The following is a 9872-nucleotide window of genomic DNA, read 5'->3' on the forward strand; positions in this document are numbered from 1 at the left end:
TACTTATATGTTTTCAAGAAACATAGGATTTTGTATCCCCGAAACGTTTCAACGTTGTTTTCGCTGCGATTGATTTCTCAGATTCTATGTTTGCCCAGAAATCATCAGTTAAATACACTATTCTGCACTCAATTGTATTCTCGAACCCAGCCTCTCTCAACATATCAAGAATTCTCATGTAGGGCCTAAAAAACATTCCTGTTGTTACATTGTAGATATCATAGACATAAACCTGTGATCTATCAGGTATGTAAGATATGTTGCTCTGGATCTTGGGCCCTATCACTTCTCCATGTACAACAATTGTATCTTCCAAATCTGTATCAATAATTTTGAACAGTTTCTGCATTACAGGGTGAATTTTAAATCTGCATAGAAATGGCTCGGGTCTGTGTGTATGCAGGAAGAGGCAAGGTTGAAATCTGCTTGGGTATAATTTTCTGAAGCCTGTACCTCATCACAGCATTGCTCTGTCAGAGATAGGGACTGTGTTTCTTCATAATTATTATTCTTGTCAGTAAAAAATTCTACAATAATAGGCTCTTCTCATCAGTGTAACAAATTTCCTGTCTTGTTTTACATGCAGTTCCATCCCTGCTCATCAGTGCTGTAGAAATATCAGCCAGGCTCGGGTCTGTATGCAGAAAAAGGCAAGATATTTGTTTGAAATCTGCTTGGGTATAATTTTCTGAAGCCTGTACCTCATCACAGCATTGCTCTGTCAGAGATAGGGACTGTGTTTCTTCATAATTATTATTCTTGTCAGTAATCAATTCTAACAAGTTTAATTTTTAATAGGATCTTCTCATCAGTGTAACAAATTTCCTGTCTCATGCAGTTCCAAATCCCTGCTCATCAGTGCTGTTGAAATATCAGCCAGGCTCGGGCAATACTGACATGTATTACACACCAGATGAATTCAGAGACCCATGTTTGTAATTAACACTTCAAAAAGAAAACAAGTTGTGGTTAATGACAGAACAAACATTAAAATTATCTGTGAATTCCACGAGGCTTTACCAGATGACACCATATGTAGCGTTATTCTCATAGGTGAAAAATCATATATTTATGATGTGAGAAATGAGCGGGTCACAGAGCAATTCTAGAAGCACGATTCAGGGCTTCCCCCATGGCGCAGTGGTAGCGTCATTGCCTTGTAATCAAGAGGTCCCGGGTTCGATACCCGGTGGAGGCACAAGTGGCTCGGATCCCACTTTAAAACTGTAGGGCCACTCCCGATTAGCCTTACTGTGCATAAAATAGACTTAAAACAGCAACTCGAACTAGAAACACGATTTAAACACAGAAACCCTTTGGATATAAAACAATACTTTACCGTCAGAAAATATATTACCTACCCATTTTATATTACCTATGCTTACGAGCAGAAAAGCTTTTACCTACCCAGCACATCTGCCCTTGCAATTATTTTGTTGCGACAATACCAAACCTTTGCATGATAATATCCGAGAAGGCAATTCCTCAATATGATGGATAGTTCCCTGAAAGAGTACACAGTGTAGATAATAATTTCTCTTTGAGTCCCATGACAAATGACATGTAATTTCCCCTCGGAAAAGACACATTAGAGGCAATATCAACAGATATAATCACTCAGGCATACAGAATGAAGGCAATTACTCTTTAATAATAAATAACGCTCTGAAAAGACGCAGTATAGATTATATCTGTTGGCATACAACCCCCGGCCATGCATAATTAATTGTTGGCCGAAACATGGAACTGATCAAAAGATTGGAAAGAACATGCAATGTTTACTCGACCTCCATTCTATTGTATTGATTATGCAGTTTTGCCCCGTATTGCTGTTACCCAGATAACAAAACTCTGGCGATTCTTAATAGAGAATAGAGAATTTTTTACCAAATTTAAGATCTGGGAGCTATCAACAGAGCAAAATCTCACGTATGGAATGTCACATCTCTCAGGACTCAAACCCAAAGCCTTTTTGTTTACAAAACAACAATATTAACATTTTGCCATCAGATTTTATGAGGACTCAAACCCGAGCCTTTTGATTACAAGGCAATGCACCACACTCCACTCGGTCTCAGAACCCAATAGATATCAATTCAAGATTCCTGGGATTTTGACAGAAAAACATACTATAAGCTTAATTTCTGGTGTGGCCAAAAATTAACAAGCTTATGTACAAAAATCTGGATGATGCAAGTTTTAAGTATAAACAAATCAATCTGAGGAAGCTCTTCGTTTCTGAAAAATTCCCGAGGGCATTTTTACAAAAATCTTGAATTAGACAAGATTCCACACTTGCTCAAAAACTCATATGCTCATGTTAAGCAAGTTTTAAGTGTAGCAAAGCTGCTTGAGGGGATGCTCTTCCTTTCTCGCACTGTCCGTACCACAAAACCCACTACTAATCAGGAGTTGAAAAAATACAAACAAATAAAAAACCGAAATGAACAAAATCTAGATCGATGACATCTGGTGGGCGGGAGGAGAACGTCTAAGACATAATTATCGTATTGATGGCCGGTAACAAAACTTTTGAAAACGTCACGCCACTGGCAAGTAAAGAAGAGGCCTGGAGAGACATTGAACCACTCTCCATGACATAGCCCCCTCCCTTTCTTTTTACATATTTAAGCAACTAATGGAAATTATCGCACTTTTGTGCCTACCCTGCTAGGAAATCTACGCTCGCCACTGCTTCCGCCAGCCGGCCCCCTTGTCCCCCTCCTTCTTCTTTCCTCTCCTTCTCCTCTCGCTCTTCCCTTCCCTTTCTCTCTGTGTTAGTTTTGTTTTTTGCTCTCCCTGGGTGTATTTTCTTCTTCCTTTCTCTTTTCTTCCTTCTTCTCTTCTCCTCTTCAGAAGGAAAGAAGAAGTTCCTTCCCCCTCCCACCCCCTCCCCCTGCCAGGAAAGAAAGAAGGAGAGAAAAAGAGAAAGAAAAAGAAAGAAAGTGGCAGAAAGCAAAGTAAAACAATTCTCTCTCTCTCTTTCTGTAACCTTCTTCACTAGGTTCCCGCGAAAAGGAGAGAGAGAGAGAGAGAGAGAGAGAGAGAGAGAGAGAGAGAGAGATTTTTTTCTTCCCCTTCATTCTCTTCTTTTACAATCTCATTTCTTCCTCTCTCTCTCTTTATGACCCAGGCCCGTACCCAGGGGAGGGGCTCCATTCTTCTCTCCTTTTCCGTCTCTCTGTCTCTCTCTCTCGTGCTCCCCCCCCAGCGTCCTCATTTTTCCCACCTTTGCCCCCCCTAAAGATAGAGAAAAGCAAGGGAAAGAGAAGAAGGAAAAGGAAACAGGGTTTTTGGCCCACCCATTGTCACCCCCTTCCCACCCCCACCCCGGGAAGAAAGAAAAAGGGAGAGAGGGAGAAAGGAGGATGAAGAAAGGAAGTAGAGAGAGAGACAAAGAGAGAAAAAGACAATAGTATTTCTCTTGCTTCTTTTCTTTTCTTTTTGGGGAGGAAAAAGGGTTATTGGGCCTTGCCCCCTCCTCCCCCCTCCCTCTAGGCCTCTTTTCTCTCTCTCACCCTCTCGGCAACCCCCCCCCCCCGGCCCCGTTTTTAATTTTCTCAGAGAGAGAACTTTCCTTCATTTTTCTCCTCTCCTCTTTCTCAAGGGGAGAGAGAGAGAGAAAGAAAGAGAGAGAGACCAGAAGAAGAGAAAGAAAGAGAAAAAGACGGGGGCGGGGGGGGGGGGTGCGGACACGTCTAGGGGTGGGGGTGGGAAGGGTATCCCTGCCTCCCCCTCCCCCCTCTTTCAAGGGAGAGATAATTGTCGCCTCTTTTTTATATTCCCTTCTTCTTCTTCTTATTCTTCCGCAAAGAAAGAGAGAGATAGAGAGAAAGAGAGAGAGCAAAAGAGTGGGAAAGAGAGATATTTTTCTTTCTCTCTCTGAAAGAGAGAGAGAGTGAGAGAGAGATGGAGGGCGAAAGGCGGCAAGAGAGAGAAAGTAACTTTGCCTCTCTCTCTCTCTCTCACACACTACAACGCAAGAAAGAGAGAAAGAAGAAAATTCACTTTCCCTTTCCACCTCTTTTTCCTTTCTGTCCTCTCTCTCTCTTTCTCTCTCTCTCTTCATTTCCCTTTCCATTTCTCTTTTCCAGGGGGAGGGGGTGCCCCCTTGCCACCGATTCTTTCCCTTTCTTTTCCCGGTAAAGGGGGTGTGGGGGTAACGGTACCCATTCTCTCTCTCTGTAGAGGGCGAAGGGGATGAGGGGGGAGTGGGAGCGGGTGATTCAATCATAAGAAGAAAAAAATTCTTTCTCTTCTTCTCTCTCTTTCTTTCGACATTTTTCTTCTTTCTTCTAAGTATTTCTTCCTTTGGGCCAAAGAGAGAGATGGTAAGAAAGAAAGAGTTCCTTCTTCTTCTTCTCTCTCTTTTTCTTTCAGAGAGAGAGAGAAAGAGAGAGGGGAGAGGAGAGAAGAGAGGAAGGAGGGAGAGATGAAATAGAGAGAGGAGAGGAGAGAAGAGAGGAAGGAGGGAGAGATGAAATAGAGAGAGAGAGTGAGTGCTTCTCTTCTTTTCCTCCTTCCTTCCTTTTTCTGTTTTTTTCGTTCTCTTTCCCTTTCTGTTGAGAGAGAGGGAGAGAGGCAGAAGCAGAAGGGACCGGAGAGAGGAGAAGACCGTATAGCTTTTTACCCCTCTGTGTTTTCTCTTTCTTTCTCTTCTTCTATAAAAAGAGACAGAGAGAGTGGGGAAAAGAACTCTCTGGGGGGAGAGTATTTGCACTATCTCTCTATCACACAGGAAAGAAAAATGGGGAAATAAAGTATGAGGGAAGAAAGGAAAAGAAGGAACCACTCTCTCTCTTCCTCTTCCTCTTCTCCTCGTCTGATAGAAGAAAAGAAAGCCCCAAACCTCCTCCTCCCTCCCCCTTCTCTCTCTCTCTCTCTCTGTGTGTACCTTTATTTCTCCTTACATGGAGGGGGGGAGAGAGAGACTGAGGGAAAATGATTTTTCCCCCGATGGTGGTGGGAAGGGGGTGACAGGAGGAGAGAGAGAGAAAGAGAGAGAGAAAGAAAGAGAGAGAGAGAGAGAGAGAGAAAGTGTCTCTTTCTCTCCCTTCTCTCTCTTTCTCTTTCTTCGAGAGAGAGAGAGAGAGAGAGAGAGAGAGAGAGAGAGACGTCTCTGGCTCTGACTCTCTCTCTCTAGAGAGAGAGAGAGAGTTGCTTTCTCTCCTTCTCTACCGCCAAGAAGAAAAGAAGAAGAAGCCGGGAAGGATGGTCCGGGAACGGCTCTAAGAGAGAAAGAGAAAAAGGAGATAGGAAAGCTGGCTCTTCTCTCTCCCAGCTCTTTCTTTCTTTCGCGAGAGAGAGAGAGAGACTAGAGAAAGAGAGAGACTCTTTCTTTTCTTCTTCTTCTTCTTCTTCTTCGAGAGAGACACTCGCTTTCTCCTCTTTTCAGGAAAGAAGAAGGGAAAGAAAATGTGGGAACAGAGAGAGAGAGAGAGAGAGAGAGAGAGAGAGAGAGAGAGAGAGAGAGAGAGAGAGAGAGAGAGAATCAAAAAAGGAAGAGAGAAAGAAAGAAACATCAGAGAGAAAGAATAAAGGCTGTTCCCCTATCAGCAGCCTCCGAAATTTGAGGGGAAGGGAGACGAGAGGAGAGAAGAGGTAGTTGCGCTCCTTTTTTTCTCTTTCTTTCTCTTTCCATGCAGGAAAGGAGAAGTAGGGCCCAGCCCTCCTTTACGTCTCTCTCTCTGGAGAGAAAAAGAGAGTGAAAAGAGAAAACAGTTTTCCTTTCTTCTTCTTCTTTCTCTCCTTCTCTCTCCCTGCCGAGCCTCTTCTTTGTAGGATCCTTCTTTCTTGCCAGACCACCCTTCTTCTCCATAGCCCCCGTCTCTTTCTCTCTTCCTCTTTTTCAAGGGGAGAGAGAGAGAGAGAGAGAGAGAGAGAGAGAGAGAGAGTAACTAAAAGAGAGAGAGAGGAGAGAGAGAGAGAGTAACTAAAAAGAGAGAGAGAGTGGTGAGAGAAATAAAGACTAAAGGGAGGAGGGGGTCCTAGAGAGAGAGAGAAAGAAAGAGAGAAGGAGAAAAGTGTGTGAGAAAAAGTTCTTCTTCTTCTTTTCTTGCATCCTCTCTCTCTCTTCCTGCTTCTTTCTTCCCCCCTTTCTCTTTCTCCGAGAGAGAAAGTGGGGGAGAGAAGGGGGATCCAGTGGGAATCTCTCTCTCGAAGAAAGAAACTTTGGGTGGTAGCGAGAAAGAGGGAGAGAGAGAGGGAGAAATGAATGCGTCTTTCTTTGGGAGAAGGGGAATTTTTGTACTTTCTCCTTTTTATAGAGATATGGTGTGTTTCTCTCTCTCTCTTTGGCCTTTTTTTCCTCTCTCTCTCTCTCTCTCTCTCTCTCCACTCCTCTTATCTCCTCTCCTGTCTCGTTCTCTTTTCTCTTCCCTTTCTTTCTCTTTCTTGACCCCCTCCCCCATCCTCTCTCTTCCTTTCTCTCTCCATCCCATGGATAAGAGGAAGAACGGAGATAAAAGAGGGCATTTCTCTATCCTTTTCGTCTCTCCTTTTCTTCTCTGAGAGAGAGAGAGGGAGAGAGAGAGAGAGAGAGAGAGAGAGAGAGAGAGAGAGAGAGAGAGGGGAAAGGGAAGGACAGTTGGAGAGAAAGAAAGTGTCTACCACCCCACCCTCCCTTTTTCTCTTTGTCTCTCTCCCTCTCCCGCCCTCGCCCTCCACCGCCCTCACCCTCCGGTTTCTCTCTCTCTTTCCTGGTCCTTTCTTCTGGGCATGACCCCTCCGCTGGGTACGAACCAGAGATAGAGAGAGAGAGACTCTCTCTCTTCTTCTTCCATCGTCTCTCTTTCTATTCCCTTGACAGAGAAAGAACAAGAGACTACTACCACTTCTTCTCTCTCTCTCTTCACTCTTCTCCTCTTCTTTTTTTCTCTTTCTCTCACTCTCTCTCTTTCATTCCCCTGCTTTTCTTTTTCTCCCTCTCTCTTTTTCGGAAATAAAGAGAAACCTTTTCCTTTTTACCTTTCCTCTCTTCCTTTCAGGAAAAAAAGAGAGAGAGGTGAGTACCTTTCTCTCTCCCCCCCCGTTCTCTTATCATGCCTTCTCTTATGAGAGAGAGAGAGATCTTTTCAATCCTCCTCTCTCTCTTCTTTCCATACAGGGGTCTCTCTCTTTCCCTCTATTAAAGAAACAAGAGCCCAGCACCCCTTCCCCCCAGAGGGAAGAGAAGGAAGAAAAAGAAAAAGGGAATAAGAAGGGAAAAGAAAGGAAAGGCCTCTCCCCCTCCCTTCCTCCCTCCTCTCTGTCTCCCAGGGAGAGATAGAGAGAGGAAGAGGAGGGGTAAGGGGTGTGGAGGAAACAAGGGGGAGAGAGAAAGAGAGAGAGAGAGAGAGAGAGAGAGGAAGAGAGAAAGGGGAATAAAAAAGAGAGGGAGAGAGAAAGGGAGAGAGAATATAGGCCTCCCCGATGGAGTGGGAGGGAAACAAGGTAGAGAGAGAGAGAGAGAGAGAGAGAGAGAGAGAGAGAGAGAGAGAGAGAAAGAGAAAGCTTTGTCTCTTTCTTCCTTTCTCTCTCTCTTTCGGAGAAAGAAGAAGAAGACTGTGGGGACGTAATTTTCTTCCCTCCTTTACTTTTCCTCTTCCCCTTTCTCCCCTGACCGCCTTTACCCCCCAGGAGAGAGAGTGAGAATAAAGAAAAAACGGTTTTCCTTCCTTTCATCAGAGAAAAAAAAGAAGAAAGAAAAAGGCAGAAGGAAGGAAAGAAAGAGAGATGTCCCATCTCTCTTTCTCAATTTTCTTCTCTCTCCCTTCAGGAGAGGGGAAGAGAAGGAAAAAGAGAGGTGATCTTCTTTCTCTTTCTACTCTCTTTCTTGAAGAAGAAAAAGATAAAGGAATTTGCTTCTTCTTCTTTTCTTGGGGGGGAGCTTTCTACTTTCTCCATCTCTCTTTCTTGCTTGACCCCTCCTTCCCTTCAAGAGAGAGAGAAAGGGGTGGGGGGATATTTTTCTTCTTCTTCCTCTTCTACAGTCTCTCTTCTCTTTTCCTATTTACCTACCTTTAGGGAGAGAATCGCCCCCCCACCCAACCCCGGTCCACTCTCCTCTCTCTCTCTCTCTCTCTCTATCTTGTAGGAGAGGAGAAAACTCTCTCTTTCCCCCTCTTTATCTCTCTCTCCTGCCCCCTCTCTCTATCTCTCTCTCTCTCTTTGTCTTCTTTCGCTCTTCTCTTCAGAGGACCTTCTTCTTCCTTCTTCTATCCTCTTTCTCTCTTGGTCCGGAAGGGGGGGGCAAGAGAGAGAAAGAGAGAGAGATGTCTGTGAGAAAAAGGGGCAGGTGCCTTTTTGGTACTATGGTACCATTTCCTTGGTGGGGCCACCTTTACCCCCCTCCCCCCGCAATCCCGAAATCTTCCCGAATATTCCGATCTCCGTATCCCGAATCCTGCTTCCTCTGTACCCGCTCTCCTTCCCAAAATCTTCTCCTCCTCTTTTCGTCCTTGCCCCCCCCCTCCCCATTCTTCTTCTGAGTGCGTCAAACCCACGTGACTCACAGGCATTGTGCGAATTATACTTCTTGCTTTGGGTGGGATGCACACTCAGTGAGTGGCGTGTTTGATTGATTGATTTTCTGTTTTAAGTCCACTTTATGCACAGTAAGGCTACAGTTTAAAGTGGGATCCGAACCACTTGTGCCTCCACCGGGTATCGAACCCGGGACCCCTTGATTACAAGGCGACGACTAGTGGCGTGTTTGTGATTTCATTTATGGAGTTAGGTTTTTTTGGGGGGGTATGTAAATTTGTATATGGGGAGGTTACCGGTTATTGCCTGACGGTTCTAATAGTAATAGAAAATCGGTTCTAACCTAGATCATTACATTTTATGGTAACATTTACACGTAATTTTGAGGAAAACCAAAACTCTTACACAAAATCAGCTGTCGAACTAGTAACAGAAAACATGACCAAATTTCTATTGTGAACCTACCTATAAGTTTCTTGTGAACTTGAATGCATGTCAAATATCAGAACTATGCCATGCAAAGTTTAGTGGAAAACAGCCTGCTCGGTGAGTTGTTCAGTTGCAAAATATTTTTTCTTTGTTTATATTCACAAGTCTACATACTCTTCAACTAGGAAATCTTTCATAACTGGACCAATTAATGGACACGAATGATTTTGCAATTGTGTTTATTACAAAGTTAAGAAATGGAATATTGTATGGTTTCAATTCTATTTTCTTTGAGAGGGATAAGAACATACCTGGCAGGGAGAAAAATAATTGTCTTTTGCCGGGGACAAAATTCTTTGTGAAAAGGAAATCCCCAGCATTCCTCTCGTTAATTCGCACACTGCTCACAGGAGAATATCGTTGCAGCGGTCTTATGTACGTTCTGTAGAAGGCCAGGTGTTCAGATGCAAAACTCTTGCTCCTGGATATACACAACATCCGGTCCAGTGGTGCAAACTTTTGAAAAACATCGGGTGGGCTGAAGTACAGTGCCTTGTAGCTGAAGTCTGAGATTTTTATGCAACAATCTGTCAAATGTAGGCTGAGGAACTCCCTAAATTTTCCTTGTTCCTTGGCAAGAAAATGTAGGCTTCTACATTTAGAAACCAATTCAGGTCATTTCTGAGATTAATTCCTCCCCGATGGCGCAGTGGTAGCGCCGTAGCCTTGTGATCAAATGGTCCAGGGTTCAATACCCGGTGGAGGTACACCCCATTTTAAGCTGTAGGTCCAGTCCCGATTAGCCATACTATGCATAAAGTGGACTTAAACACCAACTCAATCAATCAATCAATCATTTCAGGTCATTTTTCAGATTAATATGGCGCAGTGGTAGCGTCGTCGCCTTGTGATCAAGGGGTCCTGGGTTCGACACCCGGTGGAGCCTGCCTGTCTGTGCAAAAAGCGGACTTACTACAAAA

Source organism: Lepisma saccharinum, chromosome 2, assembly GCF_977018435.1.
Source record: "Lepisma saccharinum chromosome 2, izLepSacc3.1, whole genome shotgun sequence".
NCBI lineage: Eukaryota > Metazoa > Arthropoda > Insecta > Zygentoma > Lepismatidae > Lepisma > Lepisma saccharinum.